This window comes from Euphorbia lathyris, chromosome 1 (assembly GCF_963576675.1).
Source record: "Euphorbia lathyris chromosome 1, ddEupLath1.1, whole genome shotgun sequence".
NCBI lineage: Eukaryota > Viridiplantae > Streptophyta > Magnoliopsida > Malpighiales > Euphorbiaceae > Euphorbia > Euphorbia lathyris.
In genome coordinates this window covers 136,577,402-136,602,214 of record NC_088910.1, presented here as the reverse complement: position 1 = coordinate 136,602,214, position 24,813 = coordinate 136,577,402, and the positions used below count along the sequence as shown (strand labels likewise).

The window sequence follows — 24,813 nt, the reverse complement described above, 5'->3', positions numbered from 1 at the left end:
TCATCCCATGCAAAAACTAAGCATATATTCCATACTGGGCGCCCCTTTCTCCCGTATGCTCATCCTTCACGTGCATGCACAAGCCCCCGGACCCCAAACACTGACCCCCGCCTCGTAAACGTGCACGCCATGGTGAAAAAAAAATTAAATAATTAAAAAATGCACGTTGCAAAAAAGTTTGGGGGTGCAACACGAGGACTTCCCAAGAGGTCACCCATCTTAGTACTACTCTCGCCCAAGTACGTTTAACTTCGGAGTTCTGATGGGATCCGGTGCATTAGTGCTGGTATGATCGCACCCGTCATCCCATGCAAAAACTAAGCATATATTCCATACTGGGCGCCCCTTTCTCCCGTATGCTCATCCTTCACGTGCATGCACAAGCCCCCGGACCCCAAACACTGGCCCCCGCCTCGAAAACGTGCACGCCATGGTGAAAAAAAAAAATTAAATAATTAAAAAATGCACGTTGCAAAAAAGTTTGGGCCCGCCTCGAAAACGTGCACGCCATGGTGAAAAAAAAATTAAATAATTAAAAAATGCACGTTGCAAAAAAGTTTGGGAGTGCAACACGAGGACTTCCCAAGAGGTCACCCATCTTAGTACTACTCTCGCCCAAGAACGTTTGACTTCGGAGTTCTGATGGGATCCGGTGCATTAGTGCTGGTATGATCGCACCAGTCATCCCATGCAAAAACTAAGCATATATTCCATACTAGGCGCCCCTTTCTCCCGTATGCTCATCCTTCACGTGCATGCACAAGCCCCCGGACCCCAAACACTGACCCCCGCCTCAAAAACGTGCACGCCATGGTGAAAAAAAAAATTAAATAATTAAAAAATGCACGTTGCAAAAAAGTTTGGGGGTGCAACACGTGGACTTCCCAAGAGGTCACCCATCTTAGTACTACTCTCGCCCAAGCACGTTTAACTTCGGAGTTCTGATGGGATCCGGTGCATTAGTGCTGGTATGATCGCACCCGTCATCCCATGCAAAAACTAAGCATATATTCCATACTGGACGCCCCTTTCTCCCGTATGCTCATCCTTCACGTGCATGCACAAGCCCCCGGACCCCAAACACTGACCTCCGCCTCGTAAACGTGCACGCCATGGTGAAAAAAAAAAATTAAATAATTAAAAAATGCACGTTGCAAAAAAGTTTGGGGGTGCAACACGAGGACTTCCCAAGAGGTCACCCATCTTAGTACTACTCTCGCCCAAGCACGTTTGACTTCGGAGTTCTGATGGGATCCGGTGCATTAGTGCTGGTATGATCGCACCCGTCATCCCATGCAAAAACTAAGCATATATTCCATACTGGGCGCCCCTTTCTCCCGTATGCTCATCCTTCACGTGCATGCACAAGCCCCCGGACCCCAAACACTGACCCCCGCCTCGAAAACGTGCACGCCATGGTGAAAAAAAAAAATTAAATAATTAAAAAATGCACTTTGCAAAAAAGTTTGGGCCCGCCTCGAAAACGTGCACGCCATGGTGAAAAAAAAATTAAATAATTAAAAAATGCACGTTGCAAAAAAGTTTGGGGGTGCAACGCGAGGACTTCCCAAGAGGTCACCCATCTTAGTACTACTCTCGCCCAAGAACGTTTGACTTCGGAGTTCTGATGGGATCCGGTGCATTAGTGCTGGTATGATCGCACCAGTCATCCCATGCAAAAACTAAGCATATATTCCATACTAGGCGCCCCTTTCTCCCGTATGCTCATCCTTCACGTGCATGCACAAGCCCCCGGACCCCAAACACTGACCCCCGCCTCGAAAACGTGCACGCCATGGTGAAAAAAAAAATTAAATAATTAAAAAATGCACGTTGCAAAAAAGTTTGGGGGTGCAACACGAGGACTTCCCAAGAGGTCACCCATCTTAGTACTACTCTCGCCCAAGAACGTTTGACTTCGGAGTTCTGATGGGATCCGGTGCATTAGTGCTGGTATGATCGCACCCGTCATCCCATGCAAAAACTAAGCATATATTCCATACTAGGCGCCCCTTTCTCCCGTATGCTCATCCTTCACGTGCATGCACAAGCCCCCGGACCCCAAACACTGACCCCCGCCTCGAAAACGTGCACGCCATGGTGAAAAAAAAAATTAAATAATTAAAAAATGCACGTTGCAAAAAAGTTTGGGGGTGCAACACGAGGACTTCCCAAGAGGTCACCCATCTTAGTACTACTCTCGCCCAAGTACGTTTAACTTCGGAGTTCTGATGGGATCCGGTGCATTAGTGCTGGTATGATCGCACCCGTCATCCCATGCAAAAACTAAGCATATATTCCATACTGGGCGCCCCTTTCTCCCGTATGCTCATCCTTCACGTGCATGCACAAGCCCCCGGACCCCAAACACTGGCCCCCGCCTCGAAAACGTGCACGCCATGGTGAAAAAAAAAAATTAAATAATTAAAAAATGCACGTTGCAAAAAAGTTTGGGCCCGCCTCGAAAACGTGCACGCCATGGTGAAAAAAAAATTAAATAATTAAAAAATGCACGTTGCAAAAAAGTTTGGGAGTGCAACACGAGGACTTCCCAAGAGGTCACCCATCTTAGTACTACTCTCGCCCAAGCACGTTTAGCTTCGGAGTTCTGATGAGATCCGGTGCATTAGTGCTGGTATGATCGCACCCGTCATCCCATGCAAAAACTAAGCATATATTCCATACTGGGCGCCCCTTTCTCCCGTATGCTCATCCTTCACGTGCATGCACAAGCCCCCGGACCCCAAACACTGACCCCCGCCTCGAAAACGTGCACGCCATGGTGAAAAAAAAAATTAAATAATTAAAAAATGCACGTTGCAAAAAAGTTTGGGCCCGCCTCGAAAACGTGCACGCCATGGTGAAAAAAAAATTAAATAATTAAAAAATGCACGTTGCAAAAAAGTTTGGGGGTGCAACACGAGGACTTCCCAAGAGGTCACCCATCTTAGTACTACTCTCGCCCAAGCACGTTTAGCTTCGGAGTTCTGATGGGATCCGGTGCATTAGTGCTGGTATGATCGCACCCATCATCCCATGCAAAAACTAAGCATATATTCCATACTGGGCGCCCCTTTCTCCCGTATGCTCATCCTTCACGTGCATGCACAAGCCCCCGGACCCCAAACACTGACCCCCGCCTCGTAAACGTGCACGCCATGGTGAAAAAAAAATTAAATAATTAAAAAATGCACGTTGCAAAAAAGTTTGGGGGTGCAACACGTGGACTTCCCAAGAGGTCACCCATCTTAGTACTACTCTCGCCCAAGCACGTTTAACTTCGGAGTTCTGATGGGATCCGGTGCATTAGTGCTGGTATGATCGCACCCGTCATCCCATGCAAAAACTAAGCATATATTCCATACTGGACGCCCCTTTCTCCCGTATGCTCATCCTTCACGTGCATGCACAAGCCCCCGGACCCCAAACACTGACCCCCGCCTCGAAAACGTGCACGCCATGGTGAAAAAAAAATTAAATAATTAAAAAATGCACGTTGCAAAAAAGTTTGGGCCCGCCTCGAAAACGTGCACGCCATGGTGAAAAAAAATTAAATAATTAAAAAATGCACGTTGCAAAAAAGTTTGGGGGTGCAACACGAGGACTTCCCAAGAGGTCACCCATCTTAGTACTACTCTCGCCCAAGCACGTTTAACTTCGGAGTTCTGATGGGATCCGGTGCATTAGTGCTGGTATGATGGCACCCGTCATCCCATGCAAAAACTAAGCATATATTCCATACTGGGCGCCCCTTTCTCCCGTATGCTCATCCTTCACGTGCATGCACAAGCCCCCGGACCCCAAACACTGACCTCCGCCTCGTAAACGTGCACGCCATGGTGAAAAAAAAAATTAAATAATTAAAAAATGCAGGTTGCAAAAAAGTTTGGGGGTGCAACACGAGGACTTCCCAAGAGGTCACCCATCTTAGTACTACTCTCGCCCAAGCACGTTTAACTTCGGAGTTCTGATGGGATCCGGTGCATTAGTGCTGGTATGATCGCACCCGTCATCCCATGCAAAAACTAAGCATATATTCCATACTGGGCGCCCCTTTCTCCCGTATGCTCATCCTTCACGTGCATGCACAAGCCCCCGGACCCCAAACACTGACCCCCGCCTCGAAAACGTGCACGCCATGGTGAAAAAAAAAATTAAATAATTAAAAAATGCACGTTGTAAAAAAGTTTGGGCCCGCCTCGAAAACGTGCACGCCATGGTGAAAAAAAAATTAAATAATTAAAAAATGCACGTTGCAAAAAAGTTTGGGGGTGCAACGCGAGGACTTCCCAAGAGGTCACCCATCTTAGTACTACTCTCGCCCAAGAACGTTTGACTTCGGAGTTCTGATGGGATCCGGTGCATTAGTGCTGGTATGATCGCACCCGTCATCCCATGCAAAAACTAAGCATATATTCCATACTAGGCGCCCCTTTCTCCCGTATGCTCATCCTTCACGTGCATGCACAAGCCCCCGGACCCCAAACACTGACCCCCGCCTCGAAAACGTGCACGTCATGGTGAAAAAAAAAATTAAATAATTAAAAAATGCACGTTGCAAAAAAGTTTGGGGGTGCAACACGAGGACTTCCCAAGAGGTCACCCATCTTAGTACTACTCTCGCCCAAGTACGTTTAACTTCGGAGTTCTGATGGGATCCGGTGCATTAGTGCTGGTATGATCGCACCCGTCATCCCATGCAAAAACTAAGCATATATTCCATACTGGGCGCCCCTTTCTCCCGTATGCTCATCCTTCACGTGCATGCACAAGCCCCCGGACCCCAAACACTGGCCCCCGCCTCGAAAACGTGCACGCCATGGTGAAAAAAAAAATTAAATAATTAAAAAATGCACGTTGCAAAAAAGTTTGGGCCCGCCTCGAAAACGTGCACGCCATGGTGAAAAAAAAATTAAATAATTAAAAAATGCACGTTGCAAAAAAGTTTGGGGGTGCAACACGAGGACTTCCCAAGAGGTCACCCATCTTAGTACTACTCTCGCCCAAGCACGTTTAGCTTCGGAGTTCTGATGGGATCCGGTGCATTAGTGCTGGTATGATCGCACCCATCATCCCATGCAAAAACTAAGCATATATTCCATACTGGGCGCCCCTTTCTCCCGTATGCTCATCCTTCACGTGCATGCACAAGCCCCCGGACCCCAAACACTGACCCCCGCCTCGTAAACGTGCACGCCATGGTGAAAAAAAAATTAAATAATTAAAAAATGCACGTTGCAAAAAAGTTTGGGGGTGCAACACGTGGACTTCCCAAGAGGTCACCCATCTTAGTACTACTCTCGCCCAAGCACGTTTAACTTCGGAGTTCTGATGGGATCCGGTGCATTAGTGCTGGTATGATCGCACCCGTCATCCCATGCAAAAACTAAGCATATATTCCATACTGGACGCCCCTTTCTCCCGTATGCTCATCCTTCACGTGCATGCACAAGCCCCCGGACCCCAGACACTGACCCCCGCCTCGAAAACGTGCACGCCATGGTGAAAAAAAAAATTAAATAATTAAAAAATGCACGTTGCAAAAAAGTTTGGGCCCGCCTCGAAAACGTGCACGCCATGGTGAAAAAAAAATTAAATAATTAAAAAATGCACGTTGCAAAAAAGTTTGGGGGTGCAACGCGAGGACTTCCCAAGAGGTCACCCATCTTAGTACTACTCTCGCCCAAGAACGTTTGACTTCGGAGTTCTGATGGGATCCGGTGCATTAGTGCTGGTATGATCGCACCCGTCATCCCATGCAAAAACTAAGCATATATTCCATACTAGGCGCCCCTTTCTCCCGTATGCTCATCCTTCACGTGCATGCACAAGCCCCCGGACCCCAAACACTGACCCCCGCCTCGAAAACGTGCACGTCATGGTGAAAAAAAAAATTAAATAATTAAAAAATGCACGTTGCAAAAAAGTTTGGGGGTGCAACACGAGGACTTCCCAAGAGGTCACCCATCTTAGTACTACTCTCGCCCAAGTACGTTTAACTTCGGAGTTCTGATGGGATCCGGTGCATTAGTGCTGGTATGATCGCACCCGTCATCCCATGCAAAAACTAAGCATATATTCCATACTGGGCGCCCCTTTCTCCCGTATGCTCATCCTTCACGTGCATGCACAAGCCCCCGGACCCCAAACACTGGCCCCCGCCTCGAAAACGTGCACGCCATGGTGAAAAAAAAAATTAAATAATTAAAAAATGCACGTTGCAAAAAAGTTTGGGCCCGCCTCGAAAACGTGCACGCCATGGTGAAAAAAAAATTAAATAATTAAAAAATGCACGTTGCAAAAAAGTTTGGGGGTGCAACACGAGGACTTCCCAAGAGGTCACCCATCTTAGTACTACTCTCGCCCAAGCACGTTTAGCTTCGGAGTTCTGATGGGATCCGGTGCATTAGTGCTGGTATGATCGCACCCATCATCCCATGCAAAAACTAAGCATATATTCCATACTGGGCGCCCCTTTCTCCCGTATGCTCATCCTTCACGTGCATGCACAAGCCCCCGGACCCCAAACACTGACCCCCGCCTCGTAAACGTGCACGCCATGGTGAAAAAAAAATTAAATAATTAAAAAATGCACGTTGCAAAAAAGTTTGGGGGTGCAACACGAGGACTTCCCAAGAGGTCACCCATCTTAGTACTACTCTCGCCCAAGTACGTTTAACTTCGGAGTTCTGATGGGATCCGGTGCATTAGTGCTGGTATGATCGCACCCGTCATCCCATGCAAAAACTAAGCATATATTCCATACTGGGCGCCCCTTTCTCCCGTATGCTCATCCTTCACGTGCATGCACAAGCCCCCGGACCCCAAACACTGGCCCCCGCCTCGAAAACGTGCACGCCATGGTGAAAAAAAAAAATTAAATAATTAAAAAATGCACGTTGCAAAAAAGTTTGGGCCCGCCTCGAAAACGTGCACGCCATGGTGAAAAAAAAATTAAATAATTAAAAAATGCACGTTGCAAAAAAGTTTGGGAGTGCAACACGAGGACTTCCCAAGAGGTCACCCATCTTAGTACTACTCTCGCCCAAGAACGTTTGACTTCGGAGTTCTGATGGGATCCGGTGCATTAGTGCTGGTATGATCGCACCAGTCATCCCATGCAAAAACTAAGCATATATTCCATACTAGGCGCCCCTTTCTCCCGTATGCTCATCCTTCACGTGCATGCACAAGCCCCCGGACCCCAAACACTGACCCCCGCCTCAAAAACGTGCACGCCATGGTGAAAAAAAAAATTAAATAATTAAAAAATGCACGTTGCAAAAAAGTTTGGGGGTGCAACACGTGGACTTCCCAAGAGGTCACCCATCTTAGTACTACTCTCGCCCAAGCACGTTTAACTTCGGAGTTCTGATGGGATCCGGTGCATTAGTGCTGGTATGATCGCACCCGTCATCCCATGCAAAAACTAAGCATATATTCCATACTGGACGCCCCTTTCTCCCGTATGCTCATCCTTCACGTGCATGCACAAGCCCCCGGACCCCAAACACTGACCTCCGCCTCGTAAACGTGCACGCCATGGTGAAAAAAAAAAATTAAATAATTAAAAAATGCACGTTGCAAAAAAGTTTGGGGGTGCAACACGAGGACTTCCCAAGAGGTCACCCATCTTAGTACTACTCTCGCCCAAGCACGTTTGACTTCGGAGTTCTGATGGGATCCGGTGCATTAGTGCTGGTATGATCGCACCCGTCATCCCATGCAAAAACTAAGCATATATTCCATACTGGGCGCCCCTTTCTCCCGTATGCTCATCCTTCACGTGCATGCACAAGCCCCCGGACCCCAAACACTGACCCCCGCCTCGAAAACGTGCACGCCATGGTGAAAAAAAAAAATTAAATAATTAAAAAATGCACTTTGCAAAAAAGTTTGGGCCCGCCTCGAAAACGTGCACGCCATGGTGAAAAAAAAATTAAATAATTAAAAAATGCACGTTGCAAAAAAGTTTGGGGGTGCAACGCGAGGACTTCCCAAGAGGTCACCCATCTTAGTACTACTCTCGCCCAAGAACGTTTGACTTCGGAGTTCTGATGGGATCCGGTGCATTAGTGCTGGTATGATCGCACCAGTCATCCCATGCAAAAACTAAGCATATATTCCATACTAGGCGCCCCTTTCTCCCGTATGCTCATCCTTCACGTGCATGCACAAGCCCCCGGACCCCAAACACTGACCCCCGCCTCGAAAACGTGCACGCCATGGTGAAAAAAAAAATTAAATAATTAAAAAATGCACGTTGCAAAAAAGTTTGGGGGTGCAACACGAGGACTTCCCAAGAGGTCACCCATCTTAGTACTACTCTCGCCCAAGAACGTTTGACTTCGGAGTTCTGATGGGATCCGGTGCATTAGTGCTGGTATGATCGCACCCGTCATCCCATGCAAAAACTAAGCATATATTCCATACTAGGCGCCCCTTTCTCCCGTATGCTCATCCTTCACGTGCATGCACAAGCCCCCGGACCCCAAACACTGACCCCCGCCTCGAAAACGTGCACGCCATGGTGAAAAAAAAAATTAAATAATTAAAAAATGCACGTTGCAAAAAAGTTTGGGGGTGCAACACGAGGACTTCCCAAGAGGTCACCCATCTTAGTACTACTCTCGCCCAAGTACGTTTAACTTCGGAGTTCTGATGGGATCCGGTGCATTAGTGCTGGTATGATCGCACCCGTCATCCCATGCAAAAACTAAGCATATATTCCATACTGGGCGCCCCTTTCTCCCGTATGCTCATCCTTCACGTGCATGCACAAGCCCCCGGACCCCAAACACTGGCCCCCGCCTCGAAAACGTGCACGCCATGGTGAAAAAAAAAAATTAAATAATTAAAAAATGCACGTTGCAAAAAAGTTTGGGCCCGCCTCGAAAACGTGCACGCCATGGTGAAAAAAAAATTAAATAATTAAAAAATGCACGTTGCAAAAAAGTTTGGGAGTGCAACACGAGGACTTCCCAAGAGGTCACCCATCTTAGTACTACTCTCGCCCAAGCACGTTTAGCTTCGGAGTTCTGATGAGATCCGGTGCATTAGTGCTGGTATGATCGCACCCGTCATCCCATGCAAAAACTAAGCATATATTCCATACTGGGCGCCCCTTTCTCCCGTATGCTCATCCTTCACGTGCATGCACAAGCCCCCGGACCCCAAACACTGACCCCCGCCTCGAAAACGTGCACGCCATGGTGAAAAAAAAAATTAAATAATTAAAAAATGCACGTTGCAAAAAAGTTTGGGCCCGCCTCGAAAACGTGCACGCCATGGTGAAAAAAAAATTAAATAATTAAAAAATGCACGTTGCAAAAAAGTTTGGGGGTGCAACACGAGGACTTCCCAAGAGGTCACCCATCTTAGTACTACTCTCGCCCAAGCACGTTTAGCTTCGGAGTTCTGATGGGATCCGGTGCATTAGTGCTGGTATGATCGCACCCATCATCCCATGCAAAAACTAAGCATATATTCCATACTGGGCGCCCCTTTCTCCCGTATGCTCATCCTTCACGTGCATGCACAAGCCCCCGGACCCCAAACACTGACCCCCGCCTCGTAAACGTGCACGCCATGGTGAAAAAAAAATTAAATAATTAAAAAATGCACGTTGCAAAAAAGTTTGGGGGTGCAACACGTGGACTTCCCAAGAGGTCACCCATCTTAGTACTACTCTCGCCCAAGCACGTTTAACTTCGGAGTTCTGATGGGATCCGGTGCATTAGTGCTGGTATGATCGCACCCGTCATCCCATGCAAAAACTAAGCATATATTCCATACTGGACGCCCCTTTCTCCCGTATGCTCATCCTTCACGTGCATGCACAAGCCCCCGGACCCCAAACACTGACCCCCGCCTCGAAAACGTGCACGCCATGGTGAAAAAAAAATTAAATAATTAAAAAATGCACGTTGCAAAAAAGTTTGGGCCCGCCTCGAAAACGTGCACGCCATGGTGAAAAAAAATTAAATAATTAAAAAATGCACGTTGCAAAAAAGTTTGGGGGTGCAACACGAGGACTTCCCAAGAGGTCACCCATCTTAGTACTACTCTCGCCCAAGCACGTTTAACTTCGGAGTTCTGATGGGATCCGGTGCATTAGTGCTGGTATGATGGCACCCGTCATCCCATGCAAAAACTAAGCATATATTCCATACTGGGCGCCCCTTTCTCCCGTATGCTCATCCTTCACGTGCATGCACAAGCCCCCGGACCCCAAACACTGACCTCCGCCTCGTAAACGTGCACGCCATGGTGAAAAAAAAAATTAAATAATTAAAAAATGCAGGTTGCAAAAAAGTTTGGGGGTGCAACACGAGGACTTCCCAAGAGGTCACCCATCTTAGTACTACTCTCGCCCAAGCACGTTTAACTTCGGAGTTCTGATGGGATCCGGTGCATTAGTGCTGGTATGATCGCACCCGTCATCCCATGCAAAAACTAAGCATATATTCCATACTGGGCGCCCCTTTCTCCCGTATGCTCATCCTTCACGTGCATGCACAAGCCCCCGGACCCCAAACACTGACCCCCGCCTCGAAAACGTGCACGCCATGGTGAAAAAAAAAATTAAATAATTAAAAAATGCACGTTGTAAAAAAGTTTGGGCCCGCCTCGAAAACGTGCACGCCATGGTGAAAAAAAAATTAAATAATTAAAAAATGCACGTTGCAAAAAAGTTTGGGGGTGCAACGCGAGGACTTCCCAAGAGGTCACCCATCTTAGTACTACTCTCGCCCAAGAACGTTTGACTTCGGAGTTCTGATGGGATCCGGTGCATTAGTGCTGGTATGATCGCACCCGTCATCCCATGCAAAAACTAAGCATATATTCCATACTAGGCGCCCCTTTCTCCCGTATGCTCATCCTTCACGTGCATGCACAAGCCCCCGGACCCCAAACACTGACCCCCGCCTCGAAAACGTGCACGTCATGGTGAAAAAAAAAATTAAATAATTAAAAAATGCACGTTGCAAAAAAGTTTGGGGGTGCAACACGAGGACTTCCCAAGAGGTCACCCATCTTAGTACTACTCTCGCCCAAGTACGTTTAACTTCGGAGTTCTGATGGGATCCGGTGCATTAGTGCTGGTATGATCGCACCCGTCATCCCATGCAAAAACTAAGCATATATTCCATACTGGGCGCCCCTTTCTCCCGTATGCTCATCCTTCACGTGCATGCACAAGCCCCCGGACCCCAAACACTGGCCCCCGCCTCGAAAACGTGCACGCCATGGTGAAAAAAAAAATTAAATAATTAAAAAATGCACGTTGCAAAAAAGTTTGGGCCCGCCTCGAAAACGTGCACGCCATGGTGAAAAAAAAATTAAATAATTAAAAAATGCACGTTGCAAAAAAGTTTGGGGGTGCAACACGAGGACTTCCCAAGAGGTCACCCATCTTAGTACTACTCTCGCCCAAGCACGTTTAGCTTCGGAGTTCTGATGGGATCCGGTGCATTAGTGCTGGTATGATCGCACCCATCATCCCATGCAAAAACTAAGCATATATTCCATACTGGGCGCCCCTTTCTCCCGTATGCTCATCCTTCACGTGCATGCACAAGCCCCCGGACCCCAAACACTGACCCCCGCCTCGTAAACGTGCACGCCATGGTGAAAAAAAAATTAAATAATTAAAAAATGCACGTTGCAAAAAAGTTTGGGGGTGCAACACGTGGACTTCCCAAGAGGTCACCCATCTTAGTACTACTCTCGCCCAAGCACGTTTAACTTCGGAGTTCTGATGGGATCCGGTGCATTAGTGCTGGTATGATCGCACCCGTCATCCCATGCAAAAACTAAGCATATATTCCATACTGGACGCCCCTTTCTCCCGTATGCTCATCCTTCACGTGCATGCACAAGCCCCCGGACCCCAAACACTGACCCCCGCCTCGAAAACGTGCACGCCATGGTGAAAAAAAAATTAAATAATTAAAAAATGCACGTTGCAAAAAAGTTTGGGCCCGCCTCGAAAACGTGCACGCCATGGTGAAAAAAAATTAAATAATTAAAAAATGCACGTTGCAAAAAAGTTTGGGGGTGCAACACGAGGACTTCCCAAGAGGTCACCCATCTTAGTACTACTCTCGCCCAAGCACGTTTAACTTCGGAGTTCTGATGGGATCCGGTGCATTAGTGTTGGTATGATGGCACCCGTCATCCCATGCAAAAACTAAGCATATATTCCATACTGGGCGCCCCTTTCTCCCGTATGCTCATCCTTCACGTGCATGCACAAGCCCCCGGACCCCAAACACTGACCTCCGCCTCGTAAACGTGCACGCCATGGTGAAAAAAAAAATTAAATAATTAAAAAATGCACGTTGCAAAAAAGTTTGGGGGTGCAACACGAGGACTTCCCAAGAGGTCACCCATCTTAGTACTACTCTCGCCCAAGCACGTTTAACTTCGGAGTTCTGATGGGATCCGGTGCATTAGTGCTGGTATGATCGCACCCGTCATCCCATGCAAAAACTAAGCATATATTCCATACTGGGCGCCCCTTTCTCCCGTATGCTCATCCTTCACGTGCATGCACAAGCCCCCGGACCCCAAACACTGACCCCCGCCTCGAAAACGTGCACGCCATGGTGAAAAAAAAAATTAAATAATTAAAAAATGCACGTTGCAAAAAAGTTTGGGGGTGCAACACGAGGACTTCCGAAGAGGTCACCCATCTTAGTACTACTCTCGTCCAAGCACGTTTAACTTCGGAGTTCTGATGGAATCCGGTGCATTAGTGCTGGTATGATCGCACCCGTCATCCCATGCAAAAACTAAGCATATATTCCATACTGGGCGCCCCTTTCTCCCGTATGCTCATCCTTCACGTGCATGCACAAGCCCCCGGACCCCAAACACTGACCCCCGCCTCGAAAACGTGCACGCCATGGTGAAAAAAAAATTAAATAATTAAAAGATGCACGTTGCAAAAAAGTTTGGGGGTGCAACACGAGGACTTCCCAAGAGGTCACCCATCTTAGTACTACTCTCGCCCAAGCACGTTTAGCTTCGGAGTTCTGATGGGATCCGGTGCATTAGTGCTGGTATGATCGCACCCGTCATCCCATGCAAAAACTAAGCATATATTCCATACTGGGCGCCCCTTTCTCCCGTATGCTCATCCTTCACGTGCATGCACAAGCCCCCGGACCCCAAACACTGACCTCCGCCTCGTAAACGTGCACGCCATGGTGAAAAAAAAAATTAAATCATTAAAAAATGCACGTTGCAAAAAAGTTTGGGGGTGCAACACGAGGACTTCCCAAGAGGTCACCCATCTTAGTACTACTCTCGCCCAAGCACGTTTAACTTCGGAGTTCTGATGGGATCCGGTGCATTAGTGCTGGTATGATCGCACCCGTCATCCCATGCAAAAACTAAGCATATATTCCATACTGGGCGCCCCTTTCTCCCGTATGCTCATCCTTCACGTGCATGCACAAGCCCCCGGACCCCAAACACTGACCCCCGCCTCGAAAACGTGCACGCTATGGTGAAAAAAAAAATTAAATAATTAAAAAATGCACGTTGCAAAAAAGTTTGGGCCCGCCTCGAAAACGTGCACGCCATGGTGAAAAAAAAATTAAATAATTAAAAAATGCACGTTGCAAAAAAGTTTGGGGGTGCAACACGAGGACTTCCCAAGAGGTCACCCATCTTAGTACTACTCTCGCCCAAGCACGTTTAGCTTCAGAGTTCTGATGGGATCCGGTGCATTAGTGCTGGTATAATCGCACCCGTCATCCCATGCAAAAACTAAGCATATATTCCATACTGGGCGCCCCTTTCTCCCGTATGCTCATCCTTCACGTGCATGCACAAGCCCCCGGACCCCAAACACTGACCCCCGCCTCGTAAACGTGCACGCCATGGTGAAAAAAAAATTAAATAATTAAAAAATGCACGTTGCAAAAAAGTTTGGGGGTGCAACACGAGGACTTCCCAAGAGGTCACCCATCTTAGTACTACTCTCGCCCAAGCTCGTTTAACTTCGGAGTTCTGATGGGATCCGGTGCATTAGTGCTGGTATGATCGCACCCGTCATCCCATGCAAAAACTAAGCATATATTCCATACTGGGCGCCCCTTTCTCCCGTATGCTCATCCTTCACGTGCATGCACAAGCCCCCGGACCCCAAACACTGACCCCCGCCTCGTAAACGTGCACGCCATGGTGAAAAAAAAAATTAAATAATTAAAAAATGCACGTTGCAAAAAAGTTTGGGGGTGCAACACGAGGATTTCCCAAGAGGTAACCCATCTTAGTACTACTCTCGCCCAAGCACGTTTAGCTTCGGAGTTCTGATCGGATCCGGTGCATTAGTGCTGGTATGATCGCACCCGTCATCCCATGCAAAAACTAAGCATATATTCCATACTGGGCGCCCCTTTCTCCCGTATGCTCATCCTTCACGTGCATGCACAAGCCCCCGGACCCCAAACACTGACCCCCGCCTCGAAAACGTGCACGCCATGGTGAAAAAAAAAATTAAATAATTAAAAAATGCACGTTGCAAAAAAGTTTGGGCCCGCCTCGAAAACGTGCACGCCATGGTGAAAAAAAAATTAAATAATTAAAAAATGCACGTTGCAAAAAAGTTTGGGGGTGCAACACGAGGACTTCCCAAGAGGTCACCCATCTTAGTACTACTCTCGCCCAAGCACGTTTAGCTTCGGAGTTCTGATGGGATCCGGTGCATTAGTGCTGGTATGATCGCACCCGTCATCCCATGCAAAAACTAAGCATATATTCCATACTGGGCGCCCCTTTCTCCCGTATGCTCATCCTTCACGTGCATGCACAAGCCCCTAGACCCCAAACACTGACCCCCGCCTCGAAAACGTGCACGCCATGGTGAAAAAAAAATTAAATAATTAAAAAATGCACGTTGCAAAAAAGTTTGGGCCCGCCTCGAAAACGTGCACGCCATGGTGAAAAAAAAATTAAATAATTAAAAAATGCACGTTGCAAAAAAGTTTGGGGGTGCAACACGAGGACTTCCCAAGAGGTAACCCATCTTAGTACTACTCTCGCCCAAGCACGTTTGACTTCGGAGTTCTGATGGGATCCGGTGCATTAGTGCTGGTATGATCGCACCCGTCATCCCATGCAAAAACTAAGCATATATTCCATACTGGGCGCCCCTTTCTCCCGTATGCTCATCCTTCACGTGCATGCACAACCCCCGGACCCCAAACACTGACCCCCGCCTCGAAAACGTGCACGCCATGGTGAAAAAAAAAATTAAATAATTAAAAAATGCACGTTGCAAAAAAGTTTGGGCCCGCCTCGAAAACGTGCACGCCATGGTGAAAAAAAAATTAAATAATTAAAAAATGCACGCTGGAAAAAAGTTTGGGGGTGCAACACGAGGACTTCCCAAGAGGTCACCCATCTTAGTACTACTCTCGCCCAAGCACGTTTAGCTTCGAAGTTCTGATGGGATCCGGTGCATTAGTGCTGGTATGATCGCACCCGTCATCCCATGCAAAAACTAAGCATATATTCCATACTGGGCGCCCCTTTCTCCCGTATGCTCATCCTTCACGTGCATGCACAAGCCCCCGGACCCCAAACACTGACCCCCGCCTCGTAAACGTGCACGCCATGGTGAAAAAAAAATTAAATAATTAAAAAATGCACGTTGCAAAAAAGTTTGGGGCTGCAACACGAGGACTTCCCAAGAGGTCACCCATCTTAGTACTACTCTCGCCCAAGCACGTTTAGCTTCGGAGTTCTGATGGGATCCGGTGCATTAGTGCTGGTATGATCGCACCCGTCATCCCATGCAAAAACTAAGCATATATTCCATACTGGGCGCCCCTTTCTCCCGTATGCTCATCCTTCACGTGCATGCACAAGCCCCCGGACCCCAAACACTGACCCCCGCCTCGAAAACGTGCACGCCATGGTGAAAAAAAAAATTAAATAATTAAAAAATGCACGTTGTAAAAAAGTTTGGGCCCGCCTCGAAAACGTGCACGCCATGGTGAAAAAAAAATTAAATAATTAAAAAATGCACGGTGCAAAAAAGTTTGGGGGTGCAACACGAGGACTTCCCAAGAGGTCACCCATCTTAGTACTACTCTCGCCCAAGCATGTTTAGCTTCGGAGTTCTGATGGGATCCGGTGCATTAGTGCTGGTATGATCGCACCCGTCATCCCATGCAAAAAGTAAGCATATATTCCATACTGGGCGCCCCTTTCTCCCGTATGCTCATCCTTCACGTGCATGCACAAGTCCCCGGACCCCAAACACTGACCCCCGCCTCGAAAACGTGCACGCCATGGTGAAAAAAAAAATTAAATAATTAAAAAATGCACGTTGCAAAAAAGTTTGGGCCCGCCTCGAAAACGTGCACGCCATGGTGAATAAAAAATTAAATAATTAAAAACGGCACGTTGCAAAAAAGTTTGGGGGTGCAACACGAGGACTTCCCAAGAGGTCACCCATCTTAGTACTACTCTCGCCCAAGCACGTTTGACTTCGGAGTTCTGATGGGATCCGGTGCATTAGTGCTGGTATGATCGCACCCGTCATCCCATGCAAAAACTAAGCATATATTCCATACTGGGCGCCCCTTTCTCCCGTATGCTCATCCTTCACGTGCATGCACAAGCCCCCGGACCCCAAACACTGACCCCCGCCTCGTAAACGTGCACGCCATGGTGAAAAAAAATTAAATAATTAAAAAATGCACGTTGCAAAAAAGTTTGGGGGTGCAACACGAGGACTTCCCAATAGGTCACCCATCTTAGTACTACTCTCGCCCAAGCACGTTTAGCTTCGGAGTTCTGATGGGATCCGGTGCATTAGTGCTGGTATGATCGCACCCGTCATCCCATGCAAAAACTAAGCATATATTCCATACTGGGCGCCCCTTTCTCCCGTATGCTCATCCTTCACGTGCATGCACAAGCCCCCGGACCCCAAACACTGACCCCCGCCTCGAAAACGTGCACGCCATGGTGAAAAAAAAAATTAAATAATTAAAAAATGCACGTTGTAAAAAAGTTTGGGCCCGCCTCGAAAACGTGCACGCCATGGTGAAAAAAAAATTAAATAATTAAAAAATGCACGGTGCAAAAAAGTTTGGGGGTGCAACACGAGGACTTCCCAAGAGGTCACCCATCTTAGTACTACTCTCGCCCAAGCACGTTTAGCTTCGGAGTTCTGATGGGATCCGGTGCATTAGTGCTGGTATGATCGCACCCGTCATCCCATGCAAAAACTAAGCATATATTCCATACTGGGCGCCCCTTTCTCCCGTATGCTCATCCTTCACATGCATGCACAAGTCCCCGGACCCCAAACACTGACCCCCGCCTCGAAAACGTGCACGCCATGGTGAAAAAAAAATTAAATAATTAAAAAATGCACGTTGCAAAAAAGTTTGGGCCCGCCTCGAAAACGTGCACGCCATGGTGAAAAAAAAATTAAATAATTAAAAACTGCACGTTGCAAAAAAGTTTGGGGGTGCAACACGAGGACTTCCCAAGAGGTCACCCATCTTAGTACTACTCTCGCCCAAGCACGTTTGACTTCGGAGTTCTGATGGGATCCGGTGCATTAGTGCTGGTATGATCGCACCCGTCATCCCATGCAAAAACTAAGCATATATTCCATACTGGGCGCCCCTTTCTCCCGTATGCTCATCCTTCACGTGCATGCACAAGCCCCCGGACCCCAAACACTGACCCCCGCCTCGAAAACGTGCACGCCATGGTGAAAAAAAAAATTAAATAACTAAAAAAATGCACGTTGCAAAAAAGTTTGGGCCCGCCTCGAAAACGTGCACGCCATGGTGAAAAAAAAATTAAATAATTAAAAAATGCACGTTGCAAAAAAGTTTGGGGGTGCAACACGAGGACTTCCCAAGAGGTCACCCATCTTAGTACTACTCTCGCCCAAGCACGTTTAGCTTCGGAGTTCTGATGGGATCCGGTGCATTAGTGCTGGTATGATCGCACCCGTCATCCCATGCAAAAACTAAGCATATATTCCATACTGGGCGCCCCTTTCTCCCGTATGCTCATCCTTCACGTGCATGCACAAGCCCCTAGACCCCAAACACTGACCCCCGCCTCGAAAACGTGCACGCCATGGTGAAAAAAAAATTAAATAATTAAAAAATGCACGTTGCAAAAAAGTTTGGGCCCGCCTCGAAAACGTGCACGCCATGGTGAAAAAAAAATTAAATAATTAAAAAATGCATGTTGCAAAAAAGTTTGGGGGTGCAACACGAGGACTTCCCAAGAGGTAACCCATCTTAGTACTACTCTCGCCCAAGCACGTTTGACTTCGGAGTTCTGATGGGATCCGGTGCATTAGTGCTGGTATGATCGCACCCGTCATCCCATGCAAAAACTAAGCATATATTCCATACTGGGCGCCCCTTTCTCCCGTATGCTCATCCTTCACGTGCATGCACAACCCCCGGACCCCAAACACTGACCCCCGCCTCGAAAACGTGCACGCCATGGTGAAAAAAAAAATTAAATAATTAAAAAATGCACGTTGCAAAAAAGTTTGGGCCCGCCTCGAAAACGTGCACGCCATGGTGAAAAAAAAATTAAATAATTAAAAAATGCACGCTGGAAAAAAGTTTGGGGGTGCAACACGAGGACTTCCCAAGAGGTCACCCATCTTAGTACTACTCTCGCCCAAGCACGTTTAGCTTCGAAGTTCTGATGGGATCCGGTGCATTAGTGCTGGTATGATCGCACCCGTCATCCCATGCAAAAACTAAGCATATATTCCATACTGGGCGCCCCTTTCTCCCGTATGCTCATCCTTCACGTGCATGCACAAGCCCCCGGACCCCAAACACTGACCCCCGCCTCGTAAACGTGCACGCCATGGTGAAAAAAAAATTAAATAATTAAAAAATGCACGTTGCAAAAAAGTTTGGGGCTGCAACACGAGGACTTCCCAAGAGGTCACCCATCTTAGTACTACTCTCGCCCAAGCACGTTTAGCTTCGGAGTTCTGATGGGATCCGGTGCATTAGTGCTGGTATGATCGCACCCGTCATCCCATGCAAAAACTAAGCATATATTCCATACTGGGCGCCCCTTTCTCCCGTATGCTCATCCTTCACGTGCATGCACAAGCCCCCGGACCCCAAACACTGACCCCCGCCTCGAAAACGTGCACGCCATGGTGAAAAAAAAAATTAAATAATTAAAAAATGCACGTTGTAAAAAAGTTTGGGCCCGCCTCGAAAACGTGCACGCCATGGTGAAAAAAAAATTAAATAATTAAAAAATGCACGGTGCAAAAAAGTTTGGGGGTGCAACACGAGGACTTCCCAAGAGGTCACCCATCTTAGTACTACTCTCGCCCAAGCATGTTTAGCTTCGGAGTTCTGATGGGATCCGGTGCATTAGTGCTGGTATGATCGCACCCGTCATCCCATGCAAAAAGTAAGCATATATTCCATACTGGGCGCCCCTTTCTCCCGTATGCTCATCCTTCACGTGCATGCACAAGTCCCCGGACCCCAAACACTGACCCCCGCCTCGAAAACGTGCACGCCATGGTGAAAAAAAAAATTAAATAATTAAAAAATGCACGTTGCAAAAAAGTTTGGGCCCGCCTCGAAAACGTGCACGCCATGGTGAATAAAAAATTAAATAATTAAAAACGGCACGTTGCAAAAAAGTTTGGGGGTGCAACACGAGGACTTCCCAAGAGGTCACCCATCTTAGTACTACTCTCGCCCAAGCACGTTTGACTTCGGAGTTCTGATGGGATCCGGTGCATTAGTGCTGGTATGATCGCACCCGTCATCCCATGCAAAAACTAAGCATATATTCCATACTGGGCGCCCCTTTCTCCCGTATGCTCATCCTTCACGTGCATGCACAAGCCCCCGGACCCCAAACACTGACCCCCGCCTCGTAAACGTGCACGCCATGGTGAAAAAAAATTAAATAATTAAAAAATGCACGTTGCAAAAAAGTTTGGGGGTGCAACACGAGGACTTCCCAATAGGTCACCCATCTTAGTACTACTCTCGCCCAAGCACGTTTAGCTTCGGAGTTCTGATGGGATCCGGTGCATTAGTGCTGGTATGATCGCACCCGTCATCCCATGCAAAAACTAAGCATATATTCCATACTGGGCGCCCCTTTCTCCCGTATGCTCATCCTTCACGTGCATGCACAAGCCCCCGGACCCCAAACACTGACCCCCGCCTCGAAAACGTGCACGCCATGGTGAAAAAAAAAATTAAATAATTAAAAAATGCACGTTGTAAAAAAGTTTGGGCCCGCCTCGAAAACGTGCACGCCATGGTGAAAAAAAAATTAAATAATTAAAAAATGCACGGTGCAAAAAAGTTTGGGGGTGCAACACGAGGACTTCCCAAGAGGTCACCCATCTTAGTACTACTCTCGCCCAAGCACGTTTAGCTTCGGAGTTCTGATGGGATCCGGTGCATTAGTGCTGGTATGATCGCACCCGTCATCCCATGCAAAAACTAAGCATATATTCCATACTGGGCGCCCCTTTCTCCCGTATGCTCATCCTTCACATGCATGCACAAGTCCCCGGACCCCAAACACTGACCCCCGCCTCGAAAACGTGCACGCCATGGTGAAAAAAAAATTAAATAATTAAAAAATGCACGTTGCAAAAAAGTTTGGGCCCGCCTCGAAAACGTGCACGCCATGGTGAAAAAAAAATTAAATAATTAAAAACTGCACGTTGCAAAAAAGTTTGGGGGTGCAACACGAGGACTTCCCAAGAGGTCACCCATCTTAGTACTACTCTCGCCCAAGCACGTTTGACTTCGGAGTTCTGATGGGATCCGGTGCATTAGTGCTGGTATGATCGCACCCGTCATCCCATGCAAAAACTAAGCATATATTCCATACTGGGCGCCCCTTTCTCCCGTATGCTCATCCTTCACGTGCATGCACAAGCCCCCGGACCCCAAACACTGACCCCCGCCTCGAAAACATGCACGCCATGGTGAAAAAAAAATTAAAAAATGCACGTTGCAAAAAAGTTTGGGCCCGCCTCGAAAACGTGCACGCCATGGTGAAAAAAAAATTAAATAATTAAAAAATGCACGTTGCAAAAAAGTTTGGGGGTGCAACACGAGGACTTCCCAAGAGGTCACCCATCTTAGTACTACTCTCGCCCAAGCACGTTTAACTTCGGAGTTCTGATGGGATCCGGTGCATTAGTGCTGGTATGATCGCACCCGTCATCCCATGCAAAAACTAAGCATATATTCCATACTGGGCGCCCCTTTCTCCCGTATGCTCATCCTTCACGTGCATGCACAAGCCCCCGGACCCCAAACACTGACCCCCGCCTCGAAAACGTGCACGCCATGGTGAAAAAAAAAATTAAATAATTAAAAAATGCACGTTGCAAAAAAGTTTGGGCCTGCCTCGAAAACGTGCACGCCATGGTGAAAAAGAAATTAAATAATAAAAAAATGCACGTTGCAAAAAAGTTTGGGGGTGCAACACGAGGACTTCCCAAGAGGTCACCCATCTTAGTACTACTCTCGCCCAAGCACGTTTAACTTCGGAGTTCTGATGGGATCCGGTGCATTAGTGCTGGTATGATCGCACCCGTCATCCCATGCAAAAACTAAGCATATATTCCATACTGGGCGCCCCTTTCTCCCGTATGCTCATCCTTCACGTGCATGCACAAGCCCCCGGACCCCAAACACTGACCCCCGCCTCGAAAACGTGCACGCCATGGTGAAAAAAAAATTAAATAATTAAAAAATGCACGTTGCAAAAAAGTTTGGGGGTGCAACACGAGGACTTCCCAAGAGGTCACCCATCTTAGTACTACTCTCGCCCAAGCACGTTTAGCTTCGGAGTTCTGATGGGATCCGGTGCATTAGTGCTGGTATGATCGCACCCGTCATCCCATGCAAAAACTAAGCATATATTCCATACTGGGCGCCCCTTTCTCCCGTATGCTCATCCTTCACGTGCATGCACAAGCCCCCGGACCCCAAACACTGACCCCCGCCTCGAAAACGTGCACGCCATGGTGAAAAAAAAAATTAAATAATTAAAAAATGCACGTTGCAAAAAAGTTTGGGCCCGCCTCGAAAACGTGCACGCCATGGTGAAAAAAAAAATTAAATAATTAAAAAATGCACGTTGCAAAAAAGTTTGGGGGTGCAACACGAGGACTTCCCAAGAGGTCACCCATCTTAGTACTACTCTCGCCTAAGCACGTTTAATTTCGGAGTTCTGATGGGATCCGGTGCATTAGTGCTGGTATGATCGCACCCGTCATCCCATGTAAAAACTAAGCATATATTCCATACTGGGCGCCCCTTTCTCCCGTATGCTCATCCTTCACGTGCATGCACAAGCCCCCGGACCCCAAACACTGACCCCCGCCTCGAAAACGTGCACGCCATGGTGAAAAAAAAAATTAAATAATTAAAAAATGCACGTTGTAAAAAAGTTTGGGCCCGCCTCGAAAACGTGCACGCCATGGTGAAAAAAAAATTAAATAATTAAAAAATGCACGTTGCAAAAAAGTTTGGGGGTGCAACACGAGGACTTCCCAAGAGGTCACCCATCTTAGTACTACTCTCGCCCAAGCACGTTTAACTTCGGAGTTCTGATGGGATCCGGTGCATTAGTGCTGGTATGATCGCACCCGTCATCCCATGCAAAAACTAAGCATATATTCCATACTGGGCGCCCCTTTCTCCCGTATGCTCATCCTTCACGTGAAAGCACAAGCCCCCGGACCCCAAACACTGACCCCTGCCTCGAAAACGTGCACGCCATGGTGAAAAAAAAAATTAAATAATTAAAAAATGCACGTTGCAAAAAAGTTTGGGCCCGCCTCGAAAACGTGCACGCCATGGTGAAAAAAAAATTAAATAATTAAAAAATGCACGTTGCAAAAAAGTTTAGGGGTGCAACACGAGGACTTCCCAAGAGGTCACCCATCTTAGTACTACTCTCGCCCAAGCACGTTTGACTTCGGAGTTCTGATGGGATCCGGTGCATTAGTGCTGGTATGATCGCACCCGTCATCCCATGCAAAAACTAAGCATATATTCCATACTGGACGCCCCTTTCTCCCGTATGCTCATCCTTCACGTGCATGCACAAGCCCCCGGACCCCAAACACTGACCCCCGCCTCGTAAACGTGCACGCCATGGTGAAAAAAAAAATTAAATAATTAAAAAATGCACGTTGCAAAAAAGTTTGGGGGTGCAACACGAGGACTTCCCAAGAGGTCACCCATCTTAGTACTACTCTCGCCCAAGCACGTTTAACTTCGGAGTTCTGATGGGATCCGGTGCATTAGTGCTGGTATGATCGCACCCGTCATCCCATGCAAAAACTAAGCATATATTCCATACTGGGCGCCCCTTTCTCCCGTATGCTCATCCTTCACGGGCATGCACAAGCCCCCGGACCCCAAACACTGACCCCCGCCTCGAAAACGTGCACGCCATGGTGAAAAAAAAAATTAAATAATTAAAAAATGCACGTTGCAAAAAAGTTTGGGCCCGCCTCGAAAACGTGCACGCCATGGTGAAAAAAAAATTAAATAATTAAAAAATGCACGTTGCAAAAAAGTTTGGGGGTGCAACACGAGGACTTCCCAAGAGGTCACCCATCTTAGTACTACTCTCGCCCAAGCACGTTTGACTTCGGAGTTCTGATGGGATCCGGTGCATTAGTGCTGGTATGATCGCACCCGTCATCCCATGCAAAAACTAAGCATATATTCCATACTGGACGCCCCTTTCTCCCGTATGCTCATCCTTCACGTGCATGCACAAGCCCCCGGACCCCAAACACTGACCCCCGCCTCGTAAACGTGCACGCCATGGTGAAAAAAAAAATTAAATAATTAAAAAATGCACGTTGCAAAAAAGTTTGGGGGTGCAACACGAGGACTTCCCAAGAGGTCACCCATCTTAGTACTACTCTCGCCCAAGCACGTTTAACTTCGGAGTTCTGATGGGATCCGGTGCATTAGTGCTGGTATGATCGCACCCGTCATCCCATGCAAAAACTAAGCATATATTCCATACTGGGCGCCCCTTTCTCCCGTATGCTCATCCTTCACGTGCATGCACAAGCCCCCGGACCCCAAACACTGACCCCCGCCTCGAAAACGTGCACGCCATGGTGAAAAAAAAAATTAAATAATTAAAAAATGCACGTTGCAAAAAAGTTTGGGCCCGCCTCGAAAATGTGCACGCCATGGTGAAAAAAAAATTAAATAATTAAATAATGCACGTTGCAAAAAAGTTTGGGGGTGCAACACGAGGACTTCCCAAGAGGTCACCCATCTTAGTACTACTCTCGCCCAAGCACATTTAACTTCGAAAGTTCTGATGGGATTCGGTGCATTAGTGCTGGTATGATCGCACCCGTCATCCCATGCAAAAACTAAGCATATATTCCATACTGGGCGCCCCTTTCTCCCGTATGCTCATCCTTCACGTGCATGCACAAGCCCCCGGACCCCAAACACTGACCCCCGCCTCGAAAACGTGCACGCCATGGTGAAAAAAAAATTAAATAATTAAAAAATGCACGTTGCAAAAAAGTTTGGGCCCGCCTCGAAAACGTGCACGCCATGGTGAAAAAAAAATTAAATAATTAAAAAATGCACGTTGTAAAATTTTGGGGGTGCAACACGAGGACTTCCCAAGAGGTCACCCATCTTAGTACTACTCTCGCCTAAGCACGTTTAATTTCGGAGTTCTGATGGGATCCGGTGCATTAGTGCTGGTATGATCGCACCCGTCATCCCATGCAAAAAC

General features: G+C 47.5%; 72 non-coding genes across 72 annotated transcripts; all 72 read right to left on the bottom strand.

The window, feature by feature from the left end:
* Positions 1-181: 181 nt before the first annotated feature.
* On the bottom strand, positions 182-300 carry LOC136213420 (5S ribosomal RNA). The gene has a single exon (XR_010680533.1). It is a non-coding gene; the product is annotated as a 5S ribosomal RNA (ribosomal RNA).
* A 261-nt stretch (positions 301-561) lies between these two features.
* On the bottom strand, positions 562-680 carry LOC136215309 (5S ribosomal RNA). Its single transcript, XR_010682352.1, has one exon. It is a non-coding gene; the product is annotated as a 5S ribosomal RNA (ribosomal RNA).
* Positions 681-863: 183 nt separating this feature from the next.
* On the bottom strand, positions 864-982 carry LOC136213827 (5S ribosomal RNA). The gene has a single exon (XR_010680927.1). It is a non-coding gene; the product is annotated as a 5S ribosomal RNA (ribosomal RNA).
* Positions 983-1,166: 184 nt separating this feature from the next.
* On the bottom strand, positions 1,167-1,285 carry LOC136212292 (5S ribosomal RNA). Its single transcript, XR_010679457.1, has one exon. It is a non-coding gene; the product is annotated as a 5S ribosomal RNA (ribosomal RNA).
* Positions 1,286-1,546: 261 nt separating this feature from the next.
* Positions 1,547-1,665, bottom strand: LOC136215492 (5S ribosomal RNA). Its single transcript, XR_010682532.1, has one exon. It is a non-coding gene; the product is annotated as a 5S ribosomal RNA (ribosomal RNA).
* A 183-nt stretch (positions 1,666-1,848) lies between these two features.
* On the bottom strand, positions 1,849-1,967 carry LOC136214623 (5S ribosomal RNA). Its single transcript, XR_010681703.1, has one exon. It is a non-coding gene; the product is annotated as a 5S ribosomal RNA (ribosomal RNA).
* Positions 1,968-2,150: 183 nt separating this feature from the next.
* On the bottom strand, positions 2,151-2,269 carry LOC136213419 (5S ribosomal RNA). The gene has a single exon (XR_010680532.1). It is a non-coding gene; the product is annotated as a 5S ribosomal RNA (ribosomal RNA).
* Positions 2,270-2,530: 261 nt separating this feature from the next.
* Positions 2,531-2,649, bottom strand: LOC136213303 (5S ribosomal RNA). Its single transcript, XR_010680422.1, has one exon. It is a non-coding gene; the product is annotated as a 5S ribosomal RNA (ribosomal RNA).
* A 260-nt stretch (positions 2,650-2,909) lies between these two features.
* Positions 2,910-3,028, bottom strand: LOC136211873 (5S ribosomal RNA). Its single transcript, XR_010679060.1, has one exon. It is a non-coding gene; the product is annotated as a 5S ribosomal RNA (ribosomal RNA).
* Positions 3,029-3,210: 182 nt separating this feature from the next.
* Positions 3,211-3,329, bottom strand: LOC136213709 (5S ribosomal RNA). Its single transcript, XR_010680809.1, has one exon. It is a non-coding gene; the product is annotated as a 5S ribosomal RNA (ribosomal RNA).
* Positions 3,330-3,587: 258 nt separating this feature from the next.
* LOC136213916 (5S ribosomal RNA) lies at positions 3,588-3,706 on the bottom strand. Its single transcript, XR_010681015.1, has one exon. It is a non-coding gene; the product is annotated as a 5S ribosomal RNA (ribosomal RNA).
* Positions 3,707-3,889: 183 nt separating this feature from the next.
* LOC136211586 (5S ribosomal RNA) lies at positions 3,890-4,008 on the bottom strand. The gene has a single exon (XR_010678784.1). It is a non-coding gene; the product is annotated as a 5S ribosomal RNA (ribosomal RNA).
* A 260-nt stretch (positions 4,009-4,268) lies between these two features.
* On the bottom strand, positions 4,269-4,387 carry LOC136215122 (5S ribosomal RNA). Its single transcript, XR_010682173.1, has one exon. It is a non-coding gene; the product is annotated as a 5S ribosomal RNA (ribosomal RNA).
* A 183-nt stretch (positions 4,388-4,570) lies between these two features.
* On the bottom strand, positions 4,571-4,689 carry LOC136213417 (5S ribosomal RNA). Its single transcript, XR_010680530.1, has one exon. It is a non-coding gene; the product is annotated as a 5S ribosomal RNA (ribosomal RNA).
* A 260-nt stretch (positions 4,690-4,949) lies between these two features.
* LOC136211872 (5S ribosomal RNA) lies at positions 4,950-5,068 on the bottom strand. The gene has a single exon (XR_010679059.1). It is a non-coding gene; the product is annotated as a 5S ribosomal RNA (ribosomal RNA).
* Positions 5,069-5,250: 182 nt separating this feature from the next.
* On the bottom strand, positions 5,251-5,369 carry LOC136213591 (5S ribosomal RNA). The gene has a single exon (XR_010680693.1). It is a non-coding gene; the product is annotated as a 5S ribosomal RNA (ribosomal RNA).
* Positions 5,370-5,629: 260 nt separating this feature from the next.
* On the bottom strand, positions 5,630-5,748 carry LOC136215121 (5S ribosomal RNA). The gene has a single exon (XR_010682172.1). It is a non-coding gene; the product is annotated as a 5S ribosomal RNA (ribosomal RNA).
* Positions 5,749-5,931: 183 nt separating this feature from the next.
* On the bottom strand, positions 5,932-6,050 carry LOC136213416 (5S ribosomal RNA). The gene has a single exon (XR_010680529.1). It is a non-coding gene; the product is annotated as a 5S ribosomal RNA (ribosomal RNA).
* Positions 6,051-6,310: 260 nt separating this feature from the next.
* On the bottom strand, positions 6,311-6,429 carry LOC136211871 (5S ribosomal RNA). Its single transcript, XR_010679058.1, has one exon. It is a non-coding gene; the product is annotated as a 5S ribosomal RNA (ribosomal RNA).
* A 182-nt stretch (positions 6,430-6,611) lies between these two features.
* LOC136213415 (5S ribosomal RNA) lies at positions 6,612-6,730 on the bottom strand. The gene has a single exon (XR_010680528.1). It is a non-coding gene; the product is annotated as a 5S ribosomal RNA (ribosomal RNA).
* A 261-nt stretch (positions 6,731-6,991) lies between these two features.
* On the bottom strand, positions 6,992-7,110 carry LOC136215308 (5S ribosomal RNA). Its single transcript, XR_010682351.1, has one exon. It is a non-coding gene; the product is annotated as a 5S ribosomal RNA (ribosomal RNA).
* A 183-nt stretch (positions 7,111-7,293) lies between these two features.
* On the bottom strand, positions 7,294-7,412 carry LOC136213473 (5S ribosomal RNA). Its single transcript, XR_010680581.1, has one exon. It is a non-coding gene; the product is annotated as a 5S ribosomal RNA (ribosomal RNA).
* A 184-nt stretch (positions 7,413-7,596) lies between these two features.
* LOC136212291 (5S ribosomal RNA) lies at positions 7,597-7,715 on the bottom strand. The gene has a single exon (XR_010679456.1). It is a non-coding gene; the product is annotated as a 5S ribosomal RNA (ribosomal RNA).
* Positions 7,716-7,976: 261 nt separating this feature from the next.
* Positions 7,977-8,095, bottom strand: LOC136215491 (5S ribosomal RNA). Its single transcript, XR_010682531.1, has one exon. It is a non-coding gene; the product is annotated as a 5S ribosomal RNA (ribosomal RNA).
* Positions 8,096-8,278: 183 nt separating this feature from the next.
* Positions 8,279-8,397, bottom strand: LOC136214622 (5S ribosomal RNA). The gene has a single exon (XR_010681702.1). It is a non-coding gene; the product is annotated as a 5S ribosomal RNA (ribosomal RNA).
* A 183-nt stretch (positions 8,398-8,580) lies between these two features.
* LOC136213414 (5S ribosomal RNA) lies at positions 8,581-8,699 on the bottom strand. Its single transcript, XR_010680527.1, has one exon. It is a non-coding gene; the product is annotated as a 5S ribosomal RNA (ribosomal RNA).
* A 261-nt stretch (positions 8,700-8,960) lies between these two features.
* Positions 8,961-9,079, bottom strand: LOC136213302 (5S ribosomal RNA). Its single transcript, XR_010680421.1, has one exon. It is a non-coding gene; the product is annotated as a 5S ribosomal RNA (ribosomal RNA).
* Positions 9,080-9,339: 260 nt separating this feature from the next.
* Positions 9,340-9,458, bottom strand: LOC136211870 (5S ribosomal RNA). Its single transcript, XR_010679057.1, has one exon. It is a non-coding gene; the product is annotated as a 5S ribosomal RNA (ribosomal RNA).
* A 182-nt stretch (positions 9,459-9,640) lies between these two features.
* On the bottom strand, positions 9,641-9,759 carry LOC136213352 (5S ribosomal RNA). Its single transcript, XR_010680468.1, has one exon. It is a non-coding gene; the product is annotated as a 5S ribosomal RNA (ribosomal RNA).
* A 258-nt stretch (positions 9,760-10,017) lies between these two features.
* LOC136213914 (5S ribosomal RNA) lies at positions 10,018-10,136 on the bottom strand. Its single transcript, XR_010681013.1, has one exon. It is a non-coding gene; the product is annotated as a 5S ribosomal RNA (ribosomal RNA).
* Positions 10,137-10,319: 183 nt separating this feature from the next.
* LOC136211585 (5S ribosomal RNA) lies at positions 10,320-10,438 on the bottom strand. The gene has a single exon (XR_010678783.1). It is a non-coding gene; the product is annotated as a 5S ribosomal RNA (ribosomal RNA).
* A 260-nt stretch (positions 10,439-10,698) lies between these two features.
* Positions 10,699-10,817, bottom strand: LOC136215120 (5S ribosomal RNA). Its single transcript, XR_010682171.1, has one exon. It is a non-coding gene; the product is annotated as a 5S ribosomal RNA (ribosomal RNA).
* Positions 10,818-11,000: 183 nt separating this feature from the next.
* Positions 11,001-11,119, bottom strand: LOC136213413 (5S ribosomal RNA). The gene has a single exon (XR_010680526.1). It is a non-coding gene; the product is annotated as a 5S ribosomal RNA (ribosomal RNA).
* A 260-nt stretch (positions 11,120-11,379) lies between these two features.
* Positions 11,380-11,498, bottom strand: LOC136211869 (5S ribosomal RNA). Its single transcript, XR_010679056.1, has one exon. It is a non-coding gene; the product is annotated as a 5S ribosomal RNA (ribosomal RNA).
* A 182-nt stretch (positions 11,499-11,680) lies between these two features.
* LOC136213233 (5S ribosomal RNA) lies at positions 11,681-11,799 on the bottom strand. Its single transcript, XR_010680357.1, has one exon. It is a non-coding gene; the product is annotated as a 5S ribosomal RNA (ribosomal RNA).
* A 258-nt stretch (positions 11,800-12,057) lies between these two features.
* Positions 12,058-12,176, bottom strand: LOC136215259 (5S ribosomal RNA). Its single transcript, XR_010682306.1, has one exon. It is a non-coding gene; the product is annotated as a 5S ribosomal RNA (ribosomal RNA).
* Positions 12,177-12,359: 183 nt separating this feature from the next.
* On the bottom strand, positions 12,360-12,478 carry LOC136211584 (5S ribosomal RNA). Its single transcript, XR_010678782.1, has one exon. It is a non-coding gene; the product is annotated as a 5S ribosomal RNA (ribosomal RNA).
* A 183-nt stretch (positions 12,479-12,661) lies between these two features.
* Positions 12,662-12,780, bottom strand: LOC136215029 (5S ribosomal RNA). The gene has a single exon (XR_010682085.1). It is a non-coding gene; the product is annotated as a 5S ribosomal RNA (ribosomal RNA).
* Positions 12,781-12,962: 182 nt separating this feature from the next.
* Positions 12,963-13,081, bottom strand: LOC136211868 (5S ribosomal RNA). Its single transcript, XR_010679055.1, has one exon. It is a non-coding gene; the product is annotated as a 5S ribosomal RNA (ribosomal RNA).
* Positions 13,082-13,264: 183 nt separating this feature from the next.
* LOC136211583 (5S ribosomal RNA) lies at positions 13,265-13,383 on the bottom strand. Its single transcript, XR_010678781.1, has one exon. It is a non-coding gene; the product is annotated as a 5S ribosomal RNA (ribosomal RNA).
* Positions 13,384-13,643: 260 nt separating this feature from the next.
* Positions 13,644-13,762, bottom strand: LOC136214117 (5S ribosomal RNA). The gene has a single exon (XR_010681214.1). It is a non-coding gene; the product is annotated as a 5S ribosomal RNA (ribosomal RNA).
* A 182-nt stretch (positions 13,763-13,944) lies between these two features.
* On the bottom strand, positions 13,945-14,063 carry LOC136213503 (5S ribosomal RNA). The gene has a single exon (XR_010680610.1). It is a non-coding gene; the product is annotated as a 5S ribosomal RNA (ribosomal RNA).
* A 183-nt stretch (positions 14,064-14,246) lies between these two features.
* On the bottom strand, positions 14,247-14,365 carry LOC136215074 (5S ribosomal RNA). Its single transcript, XR_010682127.1, has one exon. It is a non-coding gene; the product is annotated as a 5S ribosomal RNA (ribosomal RNA).
* A 260-nt stretch (positions 14,366-14,625) lies between these two features.
* On the bottom strand, positions 14,626-14,744 carry LOC136211867 (5S ribosomal RNA). Its single transcript, XR_010679054.1, has one exon. It is a non-coding gene; the product is annotated as a 5S ribosomal RNA (ribosomal RNA).
* A 259-nt stretch (positions 14,745-15,003) lies between these two features.
* On the bottom strand, positions 15,004-15,122 carry LOC136213731 (5S ribosomal RNA). The gene has a single exon (XR_010680836.1). It is a non-coding gene; the product is annotated as a 5S ribosomal RNA (ribosomal RNA).
* A 259-nt stretch (positions 15,123-15,381) lies between these two features.
* LOC136213618 (5S ribosomal RNA) lies at positions 15,382-15,500 on the bottom strand. Its single transcript, XR_010680717.1, has one exon. It is a non-coding gene; the product is annotated as a 5S ribosomal RNA (ribosomal RNA).
* A 182-nt stretch (positions 15,501-15,682) lies between these two features.
* LOC136213615 (5S ribosomal RNA) lies at positions 15,683-15,801 on the bottom strand. The gene has a single exon (XR_010680714.1). It is a non-coding gene; the product is annotated as a 5S ribosomal RNA (ribosomal RNA).
* Positions 15,802-16,061: 260 nt separating this feature from the next.
* LOC136213793 (5S ribosomal RNA) lies at positions 16,062-16,180 on the bottom strand. Its single transcript, XR_010680896.1, has one exon. It is a non-coding gene; the product is annotated as a 5S ribosomal RNA (ribosomal RNA).
* A 260-nt stretch (positions 16,181-16,440) lies between these two features.
* On the bottom strand, positions 16,441-16,559 carry LOC136212290 (5S ribosomal RNA). The gene has a single exon (XR_010679455.1). It is a non-coding gene; the product is annotated as a 5S ribosomal RNA (ribosomal RNA).
* Positions 16,560-16,740: 181 nt separating this feature from the next.
* LOC136213207 (5S ribosomal RNA) lies at positions 16,741-16,859 on the bottom strand. Its single transcript, XR_010680332.1, has one exon. It is a non-coding gene; the product is annotated as a 5S ribosomal RNA (ribosomal RNA).
* A 260-nt stretch (positions 16,860-17,119) lies between these two features.
* Positions 17,120-17,238, bottom strand: LOC136211866 (5S ribosomal RNA). The gene has a single exon (XR_010679053.1). It is a non-coding gene; the product is annotated as a 5S ribosomal RNA (ribosomal RNA).
* Positions 17,239-17,497: 259 nt separating this feature from the next.
* Positions 17,498-17,616, bottom strand: LOC136212289 (5S ribosomal RNA). Its single transcript, XR_010679454.1, has one exon. It is a non-coding gene; the product is annotated as a 5S ribosomal RNA (ribosomal RNA).
* A 261-nt stretch (positions 17,617-17,877) lies between these two features.
* Positions 17,878-17,996, bottom strand: LOC136211865 (5S ribosomal RNA). The gene has a single exon (XR_010679052.1). It is a non-coding gene; the product is annotated as a 5S ribosomal RNA (ribosomal RNA).
* A 259-nt stretch (positions 17,997-18,255) lies between these two features.
* On the bottom strand, positions 18,256-18,374 carry LOC136213730 (5S ribosomal RNA). Its single transcript, XR_010680834.1, has one exon. It is a non-coding gene; the product is annotated as a 5S ribosomal RNA (ribosomal RNA).
* A 259-nt stretch (positions 18,375-18,633) lies between these two features.
* Positions 18,634-18,752, bottom strand: LOC136213617 (5S ribosomal RNA). The gene has a single exon (XR_010680716.1). It is a non-coding gene; the product is annotated as a 5S ribosomal RNA (ribosomal RNA).
* A 182-nt stretch (positions 18,753-18,934) lies between these two features.
* LOC136213614 (5S ribosomal RNA) lies at positions 18,935-19,053 on the bottom strand. The gene has a single exon (XR_010680713.1). It is a non-coding gene; the product is annotated as a 5S ribosomal RNA (ribosomal RNA).
* A 260-nt stretch (positions 19,054-19,313) lies between these two features.
* On the bottom strand, positions 19,314-19,432 carry LOC136213792 (5S ribosomal RNA). Its single transcript, XR_010680895.1, has one exon. It is a non-coding gene; the product is annotated as a 5S ribosomal RNA (ribosomal RNA).
* Positions 19,433-19,692: 260 nt separating this feature from the next.
* Positions 19,693-19,811, bottom strand: LOC136212288 (5S ribosomal RNA). Its single transcript, XR_010679453.1, has one exon. It is a non-coding gene; the product is annotated as a 5S ribosomal RNA (ribosomal RNA).
* A 181-nt stretch (positions 19,812-19,992) lies between these two features.
* LOC136213206 (5S ribosomal RNA) lies at positions 19,993-20,111 on the bottom strand. The gene has a single exon (XR_010680331.1). It is a non-coding gene; the product is annotated as a 5S ribosomal RNA (ribosomal RNA).
* A 260-nt stretch (positions 20,112-20,371) lies between these two features.
* LOC136211862 (5S ribosomal RNA) lies at positions 20,372-20,490 on the bottom strand. The gene has a single exon (XR_010679050.1). It is a non-coding gene; the product is annotated as a 5S ribosomal RNA (ribosomal RNA).
* Positions 20,491-20,749: 259 nt separating this feature from the next.
* Positions 20,750-20,868, bottom strand: LOC136212285 (5S ribosomal RNA). Its single transcript, XR_010679451.1, has one exon. It is a non-coding gene; the product is annotated as a 5S ribosomal RNA (ribosomal RNA).
* A 251-nt stretch (positions 20,869-21,119) lies between these two features.
* Positions 21,120-21,238, bottom strand: LOC136211582 (5S ribosomal RNA). Its single transcript, XR_010678779.1, has one exon. It is a non-coding gene; the product is annotated as a 5S ribosomal RNA (ribosomal RNA).
* A 260-nt stretch (positions 21,239-21,498) lies between these two features.
* On the bottom strand, positions 21,499-21,617 carry LOC136211581 (5S ribosomal RNA). The gene has a single exon (XR_010678778.1). It is a non-coding gene; the product is annotated as a 5S ribosomal RNA (ribosomal RNA).
* A 182-nt stretch (positions 21,618-21,799) lies between these two features.
* Positions 21,800-21,918, bottom strand: LOC136211861 (5S ribosomal RNA). The gene has a single exon (XR_010679049.1). It is a non-coding gene; the product is annotated as a 5S ribosomal RNA (ribosomal RNA).
* A 261-nt stretch (positions 21,919-22,179) lies between these two features.
* On the bottom strand, positions 22,180-22,298 carry LOC136215119 (5S ribosomal RNA). Its single transcript, XR_010682170.1, has one exon. It is a non-coding gene; the product is annotated as a 5S ribosomal RNA (ribosomal RNA).
* Positions 22,299-22,558: 260 nt separating this feature from the next.
* On the bottom strand, positions 22,559-22,677 carry LOC136211580 (5S ribosomal RNA). Its single transcript, XR_010678777.1, has one exon. It is a non-coding gene; the product is annotated as a 5S ribosomal RNA (ribosomal RNA).
* A 260-nt stretch (positions 22,678-22,937) lies between these two features.
* Positions 22,938-23,056, bottom strand: LOC136212284 (5S ribosomal RNA). The gene has a single exon (XR_010679450.1). It is a non-coding gene; the product is annotated as a 5S ribosomal RNA (ribosomal RNA).
* A 183-nt stretch (positions 23,057-23,239) lies between these two features.
* On the bottom strand, positions 23,240-23,358 carry LOC136211579 (5S ribosomal RNA). Its single transcript, XR_010678776.1, has one exon. It is a non-coding gene; the product is annotated as a 5S ribosomal RNA (ribosomal RNA).
* Positions 23,359-23,618: 260 nt separating this feature from the next.
* LOC136212283 (5S ribosomal RNA) lies at positions 23,619-23,737 on the bottom strand. Its single transcript, XR_010679449.1, has one exon. It is a non-coding gene; the product is annotated as a 5S ribosomal RNA (ribosomal RNA).
* Positions 23,738-23,920: 183 nt separating this feature from the next.
* LOC136211578 (5S ribosomal RNA) lies at positions 23,921-24,039 on the bottom strand. Its single transcript, XR_010678775.1, has one exon. It is a non-coding gene; the product is annotated as a 5S ribosomal RNA (ribosomal RNA).
* A 260-nt stretch (positions 24,040-24,299) lies between these two features.
* LOC136215462 (5S ribosomal RNA) lies at positions 24,300-24,419 on the bottom strand. Its single transcript, XR_010682502.1, has one exon. It is a non-coding gene; the product is annotated as a 5S ribosomal RNA (ribosomal RNA).
* A 257-nt stretch (positions 24,420-24,676) lies between these two features.
* Positions 24,677-24,795, bottom strand: LOC136215118 (5S ribosomal RNA). The gene has a single exon (XR_010682169.1). It is a non-coding gene; the product is annotated as a 5S ribosomal RNA (ribosomal RNA).
* Positions 24,796-24,813: the final 18 nt, after the last annotated feature.